At 44.1% G+C, this 12,280-nt stretch overlaps 1 pseudogene across 1 annotated transcript; it reads left to right on the plus strand.

Annotated features, from left to right (window-relative positions):
• Positions 1 to 868: 868 nt before the first annotated feature.
• LOC112404071 (anaphase-promoting complex subunit 11 pseudogene) lies at positions 869 to 1,318 on the plus strand (annotated as a pseudogene). Its single transcript, XR_003004040.1, has one exon. The product of XR_003004040.1 is annotated as an anaphase-promoting complex subunit 11 pseudogene (transcript).
• The last annotated feature ends 10,962 nt before the right edge of the window (positions 1,319 to 12,280 follow it).

Below are 12,280 nucleotides of genomic sequence, written 5' to 3' on the forward strand. Positions count from 1 at the left end.
TGTGGGATCTTCCTGGACCAGGGCTCGAATCTGTGTCCCCTGCATTGGCAGGCAGATTCTTTGCCACTGCGCCATGAGGGATGTCTTGAGCAAAATTGCACACAGTTGCCCCATCGATTTTTGGTCCTTGCTAATATGATTTCCAGGATAATTATTACAGAAAGTTAATCCATGCTAGCAAGCTCTGTACACTGGAGGTTTTCGGTCTGTGATAGATCAGGAAAAATATCACTTTAATAATAAATATAAATATCACTTAAATAAATGTCTGAAAAACATTTTTCCTTGTATGAAAATGAATGTTCCAATCTAGTTTTTGTATATGAACATCATAGTAATCTAACTCCAAGAAGTTTCTATTTTCTAACAGATAATACTATCTTCAATACATAAAGGGAAGGTGTTATTACTATGGATATTTTGTAAGGTTCTCAGTTTCTTCCCAGAATCTTTTCAACGATTACCCTGGGTGAGTGCCACTGGATATCCACACTTGCAGCTCCGAGCTTCAGAGCTTAAATTGTTCCTCTAATAGTTTTCACCCCCTTTACAATACAACAGAATAGGCTAAACGTTCACTGTCTAGAGCAGGTTCTTTAATTCTTTATGCTCTTTATCAAGGTATAATAATTCCAAGGTGTTTACTTATTCTATGCATATCTGCATATGTATGTTTTGGCCCCAAATTTGGGGAGGGTAGGCTATGAAGAGCAGATTTTGCTTGATTTTATCTTCGCCAGAAACTTCCTTAAAAACTAAAAATTTTGTAAATTAAAAAAGACCTGACATATCTTCCTGCGCGGCGCCGGCGCTGCCAACTGAAGGCAGGTGGGGCAGCGCGCGATTAGGTCAGCAGGGGCTTCCCGCACCATGAAGGTGAAGATCAAGTGCTGGAACGGCGTGGTCACTTGGCTCTGGGTGGCCAACAATGAGAACTGTGGCATCTGCCGGATGGCCTTCAATGGCTGTTGCCTAGACTGCAAGGTGCCAGGTGAAGACTGCCCGCTGGTGTGGGGCCAGTGCTCTCACTGCTTCCACACGCACTGCATCCTCAAGTGGCTCAACGTGCAGCAGGTGCAACAGCACTGCCCCATGTGCTGCCAGGAGTGGAAGTTCAAGGAGTGAGGCTGCACTGCCCTACTCTCCCCTTGCCCTGAGACGGCCCCACCCCCACAGTGGCTCTGGGTGGCCATGGTTTCCACTGGGCCAGTCCCCTTTGGGCTGTGACAGGGTTGAAACGAGGACTAGAGCTGCATTTGTTTTTTTTTCCATCACAACATTGACACTTTTATCCAATAAGTAAAACTCATTAAACCACATAAGCCTGGCAAAAAAACCAAAAACAAAAACAAAGACCTGTGAGGGATTTCCCTGGTGGTGCAATGGTTAAGAATCCACCTGCCAATGCAGGGGACATGGGTTCGAGCCCTGGTCGAGGAAGATCCCACATGCCATGGAGCAACTAAGCCCTGCACCACAAGTACTGAGCCTGCGCTCTAGAGCCCAAGAGCTACAACTACTGAAGCCTGCGAACCTAGAGCCCGTGCTCCACAACAAGAGAAGCCACCACAATGAGAAGCCCATGCACCGTAACGAAGAGTGGGCCCCGCTCGCCACAACTAGAGAAAAGCCTGAGTGCAGCAACAAAGACCCAATGCAGCCAAATATAAAATAAATTAATTAAAAATAAATAAATAAAAATAAGAAAAGAAGATACATTCCTTCTAGCAAGAAATAATTTTCTTCCTTTTAAACCAGATACAAAATAAACTCAAAATGGATTAAAGACTTAAATGTAAGACCTGACACCATAAAACTTCTAGAAGAACACATAGGCAATATGCACTTTGATATCGGTCTTAGCAATATTTTCTCAGATATGTTCCTCAGGCAAGGAAAACAAAAGCAAAAATAAACAGATGGGATTCCATCAAACTCAAATCTTTTGCACAGTGAAGGAAACTATCAACAAAGGGAAAAGGCTGCCTACTGAATGGGAGAAGATGTTTGCACACAATGTCTCTGATGAGGCTTAACACCCAAAATAGACAAAGAGCTCATTCAGCTCAACCCCCAAAAAACAAAAACCCAGATGGGCAGAAGAGCTGAACAGACATTTCCCCAAGAACATACAGATGACCAACAGACACATGAAAAGATGCTCAACATCACCAATCATCAGAAAAATGCAAATCAAAACCACAATGAGATATCACTTCATTCTTGTCAGAATGGCTGTCATCAAAAAGAACACAAATAAAAAATGTTGGAGAGGATGTGGTGAAAAGGGGACCCTTATATACTGTTTGTGGGAATGTAAATTGGTGCAGCCACTGTGGAAAACAGTATTGAGGTTCCTAAATAAACTAAAAATAGAACTACCATACAACCCAGCAATTCCACTTTTAGGTATTTATCAAAAGAAAACAAAAGCACTAATTCAAAAAGATATATATGCACCCCAACGTTCATAACAGCATAATTTACAATAACCAAGATATGGAAGCAGTCTAAGTGCCCATCAACAGATGAATAGATTAAAAAATATGTGGTACACACACACACACACACACACACACACACACACACAATGGACTATTACTCTGCTATCAGAAAAGAATGAAATTTTGCCATTTGCGACAGCATGGATGGACCTTATGCTTAGTGAAATCAGTCAGACAGAGAAAGACAAATATCATATTATTTTATTTCTGTGTGGAATCTAAAAATCAAAACAAATGAAAGAACGAACAACAAAATAGCAACAGACTCATAGATACAGAGAACAAACAGGTAGTTTTTAGAAGGAAGAGTCGTATGGGGATGCCAGAAATAGGTGAGGGAGATGAAGAGGTACAGATTTCCAGTTACAAATAAATGAGTCACGGAAATGAAATGTATTGTATTAGTGGGGCATATGGTCAATAATAGTTTAATACTTTTGTCTGGAGACAGATGGTAACTAGACTAATCATGATGATCATTTTGAAATGTATAGACATAACACTGTGTTGTGTGCCAGGAACTAACATAGTGTTCAAGGTCCAATATACTTTGAAAAACAAACAAGCTCATAGAAGAAAAGACCAGATCTGTGGTTACAAGAGGTGGGAGGTTATGGGAAGGGGAACTCAATGAAGGTGGTTGAAAAGGTACAAACTTCCAATTATAAGGTAAATGAGTACTAGGAGATATGGTACATATATACAAGGGAATATTACTCAGCCATAAAAAGGAACGAAATTGGGTCATTTGTAGAGACGTGGATGGATCTAGAGACTGTCATACAGAGTGGAAAATCAAATATATATTAATGCATATATGTGGAACCTAGAAAAATGGTACAGATGAACCTGTTTGCAGGGCAGAAACAGAGTCACAGATGTAGAGGACAAACGTATGGACACCAAGGAGGAAAGCGGCAGGGGATGGTGGTGGGATGAATTGGGAGATTGGGATTGACATGTATACACTGATATGTATAAAATAGATAATAATAAGAACCTGCTGTATAAAAAAATAAATAAAATAAAATTCAAAAATTCAAAAAAAAAAGATAAATGAGTACTAGGGATGTGATGTCCAACATGATAAATACAGTTACCACTGCTGTGTGTTATATATGAAAGTTCTTAAGAGTAAATCCTAAGAGCTCTCCTCACAAGGGAAAACACATGTTTTCTTTTTCTTTTATTTTGTGTCTATATGAGAGGATGGATAGTCGCTAAACTTCATGATGATTGTAAGTCAAATTGGTATGCTGTATACCTTACATTTATACAGTGCTGTGTGTCTATATCTCAATAAAACTGGGAGAAAATAAAATAAAATTCTGAAAAAAAGAAATAATTGTCCTTAACAAGTGGTTTCCATTTTTCCAGTCTTTTCCATTGGATAGTGCAGTGGGGTGTGTGTGTGTGTGTGTGTGCACACAAGAGGGTAAGGGTGGTGAGGCTCCAGGGCTGTCTGCTTCTGTAAACTGATGTCCCCACAGGTGGACATGCATGTCAGTCCTGCATCCTTTGTCCTGTATCGGTGGCCACACATTCCAGGTTACTCAGCAGCCCCGGCTGTTCACAACTGGGCCATTCCCAGTTTTTCGCTCTACTAATTGTACTGTACATCTGCATCCTTCAGTCTCTATTTTTTTTAAGGACTGGTCCCTATAAATGGAATTTGGGGAACACAATTCATACGTGTTTTTAGGTGTTGGCTGCAGTTTCCACTATCTGTGTCTCTTCATCAAGTTTGTGCCTCGTTTGGGAAAGCAGGGGCTCTTGAGAGCCCGGAGCTCCACCTGAGGCAGGGAGGTGGCCTACTGGGCAGTGAAGGCCCTCAGGGTGTCTGAGAGTGACCCGCGGAGCAGTGAGGGACCACCCCAGTCCCCTGGCCCAGTTTTCCCGCCCCACACCCTGTCCTGTTTCCCGGAGCTCATCTTAGCCCTGCCGGTCCAGTGACACACCCAGTCCTGCCCGGCCCCACCCGGGAGCCACCCAGCCCTGGGCTCCTAACTCCGCTTCCGAGCCAAGAACGCATGCCCTGCTTCCCAGCCAGAGGAGGCTTCAGGCCCCGCCGTTCCCTCCCCCTCCGAGGCGGGGCTCCTTCTTCCCAAGAGATCACCTCTCAGAGCAGGTGGGCGACTTACAGACGTGGCTTTGACTGTGCTCAGGCCAGACGAAGTTCTGAGCCGCTACAGCAAGAACCACTGCAGCTTGTGTGAGCAGGAGAGGCCCCAGCAAAGCACGTGGGCGCCCTGGGAGCTGCGGGAAGGTCAGAGCTTTGGGCTGGGGGCTCTGGAGGCGGCACCGCCCCTGAGCACCCCTCGGGCTCCCCCAGCAGTGACCCCTGGCTCGGCCCTGCGCCAGCCCCCAGCCCTGGCACCCCTCACATTCAGCTTCTGCGTGGGGTGGGGTTCTGCTTCCCGCCCAAGACCCCAGGTGAGGAGAAGGGGGGAGCCCTCACTTCCCTCAAGGTGAGGACAGAGGGCGCTCTATCTGTGGCTGCGGGTCAGCGATCTCCCTCTCCTCCGCCAAGAGATGGGTCCCCACGCACAGAACATAGACCTTCACAGGGAGGACACTCAGGGATCCCCTGAGGGTAAGAGAGGGACGCCCCTGATGGAACCGGGGTGGAGAGCAGTGAGGACCACGGGACAGGGTCCCCATGGCAGGGGCAGTGCCGTCACGGTTACGGGCTCAGGATCAGTGTTGGTTTGTATGAAGGGGCCCAGATTCTTCCCAGTGTTGTTTTCATTAAAGACTAACTTCTTCTCCAGAAACTGACTTTCAATATCGACCCACGAGAAGACACTGCCCCCCGCCCCCGGTGGCTGCGGGACCCTGAGATGCTGTCTCGGGGCGAGGCACAGGGGAAGTGGGAGGCACCCCAGGGAGCTCAGCGCAGCTCACTGTGGCTGCTTGGAAGGAGGGAGACCCTTTGCTGGGCGCCCTGGCTTGTGGTCCGAGGAGCAGACGGCACTATTCACGGAGCTCCAGGGTCAGCTCTGCACACTCAGAACCTCATCGTCCTCAGGCACAGGCTCATATCCAGCTCCAGGGATGCCCTGAGTCTGATGACGTGAGCTCCAGTGCTGTTCCCCACCGCAGGCCAAGGGACACCCCAGCCAATGGGAGTGAGAAAAAGGCTTTCTGGAGAATCATCTGAGTCTGAGGGAGCTGGGTCCTCAGCAGAGGGAACAGAGTGGGCAGAGACAGGGAGCCCAGGGCAGCAGAGGGCTTGCAGGGAGGTCATATCAGCAGGTACAGCTAAGGATGATCCAGTCCTTACCTAGGTCTCTTTTCCAGCCATGAATCGTCTCATTGAATCTCTTAAAACCCCAGGAAGAATGTAGAAACACTGTCCCTGTTTGACTGATGAGGGAATGGAACCGAAATAAACTGCCCCATTTTCTGCCCCACAGACCGGTAGCGGCAGGATTTGAACCCAGTGTTCAGTAGACCCCTGTAGGGCCCACCTGACAAGCAGGCTGCAACCAGATGCTGCAGGGGGACTTCTCAGCTCTGATAATACAACAACCTTTACTCTTGGTGCCCATAGAGAGACCTCCTTCTACCCAGATATCGGCTGATCCTGGCACCACGAGGGCCCCCAGTGGCCAGGGTGGGCCGTTCCTGGCCAAAAAACCAAGCGCCAGGCATAAGTGGTGACCCTGCCCCAGATCTCAGTGAGTTCTCAAGGTCTGGGGATCCGATTTCTGGAAGAATCCAGGGAGGAGCAGTGTGGAGAGAGCGCAGGGTCCAAGGGCAGAGAGACTGCACTCTGGTCCCTGCTCAGCCTCTTCTTAGCTGGGAGATCGAGCAAGGCTGTAAGCCTCAGTGGCCCAATCTCTAAAATGGAGAAAATAACTGGCACTGCTTAATGGTTTTTGGGAGAATTACTGGAGAAATGACCTGTATAATTCTTGCCTGGGGCCTGAGGCACACTAAGAGCCAAATGGAAAGCAGTCATGTTGGTGACCTTTTATGAAAGGTGTCACCTTTAAGAAACCGACTCCAAATCCAAAGTCATGAAGATTTGCTCCTATGTTGTCTTCTATAAGTTTATAGATTTAGCTCCTAAATTTAGGTCTTTGATCCATTTTGGATGAGTTTTTAAATTTTATGTTAGGCAAGGGTCCATCTCATTCAGACACACATAATTTCACATGTCTGCCTGTGTAAGGAGGGGCATCTCCCATCCAGTGCATTACCTTTAGCTGTTATTTGTAAGGAGTTTTCATTAGATTCTAAAGGTTTGAAAAATAAAAGGAAATTAAATAATCCTCAAAGAAATGCTCTAAGGCTATAAAACATGTTCTGAGGAAGACTGTAAAAGGTTTGACGGGGGGTGGGGGGGTGGGGGGCAGTGTAATTGTCACTAGCAGTCACGCACTGCCCTCTGGTGGTCACATGAGAAATGACAGGAGTGCTCAGGGTCCCTGGTTCTGTTGCAAAAGAAGTCACATCTAGGGCTTCCCTGGTGGCGCAGTGGTTGAGAGTCAGCCTGCCGATGCAGGGGACACGGGTTCGTGCCCCGTCCGCGAATATCCCACATGCCGCAGAGCGGCTGGGCCCGTGAGCTATGGCTGCTGAGCCTGCGCGTCCGGAGCCTGTGCTCTGCAATGGGAGAGGCCACGACAGTGACAGGCCCGCGTACAGCAAAAAAAAAAAAAAAAAAAAAAAGGAGGCCACATCTAAACTAGATATCTTCACAGGATTGCAGGTAGATCAAAACCAAATTTGTAAGGTTCAATGTTTAGGGGGGAATTTTCTAGTGGAAGTAATTTTCCTACTATTTCACACTATGGAAAAATAGCTTCTTCCCAAGTGCAGTATATCAGGGAGCATTTATGGAGCCCCTGAGTCAGGCACTGGGCTCCAGGACAGAATGTCAATGCCTCTCAGGACGCACTGGGGGTGGCATGGGAAAGTGTTGGTCACAACTGGTCTGCATCGCAGCTCTGTGTGTCTGGTTGAAAGAAAACAGAATATCAAACCAAAGCATGTTTATGGAATCCTTCCCATTGTATTAACACTAAAACCTTTTTTAAAATTTGAGAACTAGCGCTCAGCATATCTATATTTCATCTAAATTAGATGCGATCATCCTATATTCCTAGTTACCTTTTCACTTAATATTAGTACTTATCCAAGTCATTAAAAGTTTTTGAAAACAGTATTCCTTAATATCTTATACATAAATTACGTTTCCATTTCACCATGGAAATATAGTGCCCCCAAAAGTTTTAAATTTTAATCTAAAGCTTGCCTTTTACATTGATTTTAATGAGAATTCCTCTGAAGAGCTAAAATTCTTATGGAAAGTAAGTTATTTTGAGTCCTTGTTCCTTTTATCTGTTATTCCTTATCATTTATTTCTAAGGACTCTTTCACTTTCTTGATATTTTTGCATTTACCTGTAATTTTTCACTGAGACAATATTTTAAATTCGGATTTTAAGAATATCAAGAAGGACCTTGATGTACATAGATGCAAAAATCCTCAACAGAATATTAGCAAACCAAATTCAAGAATACATTAAAAGAGGGCTTCCCTGGTGGCGCAGTGGTTGGGAGTCCGCCTGCCGGTGCAGCGGACACGGGTTCATGCCCGGTCCGGGAATATCCCACATGCCGCGGAGCGGCTGGGCCCGTGAGCCATGGCCGCTGAGCCTGCGCGTCCGGGGCCTGTGCTCCGCGACGGGAGAGGCCGCAACAGTGAGAGGCCCGCGTACCGTAAAAAAAAAAAACAAAAGAATACATTAAAAGAATCATACACCATGATCAAGTGGGATTTATTCTAGGGATGCAAGAATGATTTAATATCTGAAAATCGGGACTTCCCTGCTGGTCCAGTGGGTAAGACTCTGCACTCTCAATGCAGGGGGCCCGGGTTTGATCCCTAGTCGGGGAACTAGATCCTGCATACATGTCACAACTAAGAGTTCGCATGCTGCAACTATGAGCCTGCATGCCCAACTAAAGATCCTTCATGCTGCAACTAAAGATCCCACATGCTGCAACGAAGATCCGACAACTAAGACCTGGCACAGCCAAAATTAAAAACTAGAAAAAAAAATGTTGTTTTTTTAAAAAAATTCTGCAAATCATTCAATGTGTTTGCAGCTTGAGTGCCTTCAGTGACAGCACGTACATTCGTGTCACTGTCGTGGTATTTCTCAGAGCAGAGCAGTTTGTATTGCTGGAACTGTTAATAGGGAGTCTCAGATTCAATTTTTATTTTTATTTGTTTATTTTAAAAATTTATTGAAATATAGTTGATTTACAATGTGTTAGTTTCAGGTATACAGCAAAGTGATTAAGTTATAAATATTTATGTATTTGTAAATATTACATATATATATATTTGGATTTTCTTCCATTATAGGTTATTACAAGATATTGAGTATAGTTCCCTGTGCTATACATCTATTTTATATATAGTGTGTATACTTTATTCCCAAACTCCTAATTTATCCCTCCCCCTCCTTTCCCCGTTGGTAACCATAAGTTTTTTATCTATGTCTGTGAGTCTTTTTCTGTTTTGTAAATAAGCTCATTTGTATTATTTTTTCGATTCCACATATAAGTGATATATGATACTTGTCCTTCTCTGATTTACTTCACTTAGTATAATAATCTCTAGGTCCATCCATGTTACTGCAAATGGCATCATTTCATTCTTTTTTTAATGGCTGAATAGTATCCCATTGTGTATATGTACCACATCTTTTTTATCCATTCCTCTGTCGATGGACATTTAGGCTGCTTCCATATACTGACTATTGTAAATAGTTCTTCTGTGAACATTGGGGTACATGTATCTTTTTGAATTATTGTTTTCTCAGGATATATGCCTAGGAGTGGGATTGCCGGGTCATATGATAACTCTATTTTTAGTTTTTTAAGGAACCTCCAGTCCGTACTGTTCTCCATAGTGGCTGTACCAATTTACAATCCCACCAACACTGTAGGAGGGTCCTCTTTTCTCCACACCCTCTCCAGAATTTATGATTTGTACACATTTTGATGATGGCCATTCTGACTAGTGTGAGGTGATACCTCATTGTAGTTTTGATTTGCATTTCTCTAATAATTAGTGATGTTTTTATGTGCCTGTTGGCCATCTCTATGTCTTCTATGGAGAAATGTTTAGTTAGGTCTCCCATGCATTTTTAAAATTTTTATTTATTTTACTTTTGCCTGCTTTGTTTCTTTATTGCTGTGCGTGGGCTTTCTCTAGTTGTGGCGAGTGGGGGCTACTCTTCGTTGTGGTGCGCAGGCTTCTCATTGCGGTGGCTTCTCTTGTTGTGGAGCATCGGCTCTAGGTGTGCGGGCTTCAGAAGTTGTGGCACGTGGGCTCAGTAGTTGTGGCTTGCGGGCTTCAGAGAGCAGACTCAGTAGTTGTGGCGCACAGGCTTAGTTGCTCTGTGGCATGTGGGATCTTCCTGAACCAGGGCTTGAACCTGTGTCCCCTACATTGGCAGGCGGATGCGTAACCACTGCACCACCAGGGAAGCCCCCATGCATTTTTTGATATTAAGCTGTTTGTATATTTCGGAAACTAATTCCTCATTTGTCACATCATTTGCAAATATTTTTTCCCATTCCATATGCTGTTTTTTGTTTTGTTTATGGTTTCCTTTGCTGTGAAAAAGCCTTTAAGTTTTATTAGGCTCTATTTGTTTATTTTCTGCTTTTGTTTCCATTACTCTAGGAGGTGGATTCAAAAAAATGTTGCTGCGATTTATGTCAAAAATTGTTCTCCCTATATTTTTGTCTAGGAGTTTTATAGTATCCAGTCTTTTATTTATTTATTTTTTTATTTGCAATACACGGGCCTCTCACTGTTGTGGCCTCTCCCGTTGTGGAGCACAGGCTCCGGACGCGCAGGCTCAGCGGCCATGGCTCACGGGCCTAGCCGCTCCGCGGCACGTGGGATCTTCCCGGACCGGGCACGAACCTGTGTCCGCTGCATCAGCAGGCGGACTCTCAACCACTGTGCCACCAGGGAAGCCCCCAGTATCTGGTCTTATATTTAGATCTTTAATCCATTTTGTGTTTATTTTTGTATATGGTGTGAGAGAATGTTGTGATTTCATTCTTTTACATGTAGCTGTCCAGCTTTCCCAGCACCACTTATTGAAGAGACTGTCTTTTCTCCATTATATATTCTTGCCTCCTTTGTCATAGATTAGTTGACCATCAGTGCCTGGGTATATTTCTGGGCTTTCTATCAGATTCAATTTTTAAAAGCCTCTCAAGGCTAGGAAGCCAAGCCATGGACTCACCATCATATTTCCCCTGCAATACCTTGATTTGGGTGAACTTCTCTCTTCTCAATGTCCCCCAAATAGCCTAAGGTTCCTGAGTTTGTCAGGAAGTGAACTCCCTTCCTCATTTCCCAGGGTAAGCCTGGGAACCCTGTAAGCCAGGTACCAGACCAGTTATTTTCAAGGGACTTTGTAAGCATTGACCCCACAAAATCAACATAGTTCCTGAAAATGGTTTGGTTCTATCTACATCTTTCTAAATATGACATTTCAGGCAAAGCCTTGGTAATAAATCGATGTTTCTAATTGTGTCCTGTTACAAGGAGAATAGATTGTTATAGAATTTATGCAAATAACTTCATTGCCATGAAAAGAAGAATACAGTTAATCCTCTTGATTCTAATTGCAAATTAATAAAGAAGCACTCTGTATCATTCAGAGTCTCAGCAGAAAACAGAGGGCTTACTTGGTTGTTATTTTTCAGCAGAATTTAATTAAGGGCGGTTTGAGAGTGATGGAGGAAAAAATTAAAGAACCAGTAATGGAGATTAAGGCACCCAAAATCTAGCAACAGGAGGAGGTTTCTATCATCACTAGGTCAGAGGGAGAAAGAAGAGGGAAGACTGGAGGATGAGGTTTTTCCCCAAAAGAGCTGTAGTTAAAGAGAGACCCATCCACTGAAAAATCCACAGTGATGAGGCAGAGAGAGAACAAAGTAACATCTAGACCTCTGTGCTCCATACTCCAGACCCACTGGCAGCCAGAGGGTAGGGGACTCCCAGTAAGTTGATACTGGTCAGCCCCCTGGACACAGAGCAGGGCACGGAAGGATAAAAAAGGAACAGAATTGCAGGATAAGGAGATAAGAGATGGGGCAGAGGCAAAAGAAGAATGACCAGCATACACTCTAAGTGATCTACCTGGCTTGGATTCCTTCCTTTCCATTCAACGAGTTATGTCTAAGAGGTTAAATCACTAAAGAGTGACTCAAGACTGCCCTTTTAACAACCTGCACTTTTAAAAATTGAAGTTTAGTTGATTTACAATGTTGTGTTTCAGGTGTACAGCAAAATGATTCAGTTATACATACATTATGTTCCCTGTGCTATACAGTAGGTCCTTGTTGTCTATTTTATATTTACTAGTGTGTATCTGTCAGTCCATTATAGCAGTTATCCCATTTGATGTATATGGTTCATACTGTTATTACTTGTTTAATGTCTGCTTCCCATCATGCATTTTCCCTTAGGACAATGAGCACATTCCTTCTTTTCATTACAGCATCTCCACTGCCTAAGCTCAGTGCCAATCACTAGTGAGCACTTGACAAATATTTGGAAATGGATGGATGAATAAAGGAAAACATATCCGCAGTTCTGAACCCTTGGATTCAACAAACCCCAGGTCGTGTGGTACTATAATATTTACAAGGGAAAAAATATCTGCATATAAGTGAACCCATGCAGTTCAAACCCATGTTACTCAAGGGTGAACTGTATTCAGTAAGAGT

Source organism: Neophocaena asiaeorientalis, unplaced genomic scaffold, assembly GCF_003031525.2.
Source record: "Neophocaena asiaeorientalis asiaeorientalis breed wild unplaced genomic scaffold, Neophocaena_asiaeorientalis_V1.1 scaffold792, whole genome shotgun sequence".
NCBI classification, from domain to species: domain Eukaryota; kingdom Metazoa; phylum Chordata; class Mammalia; order Artiodactyla; family Phocoenidae; genus Neophocaena; species Neophocaena asiaeorientalis.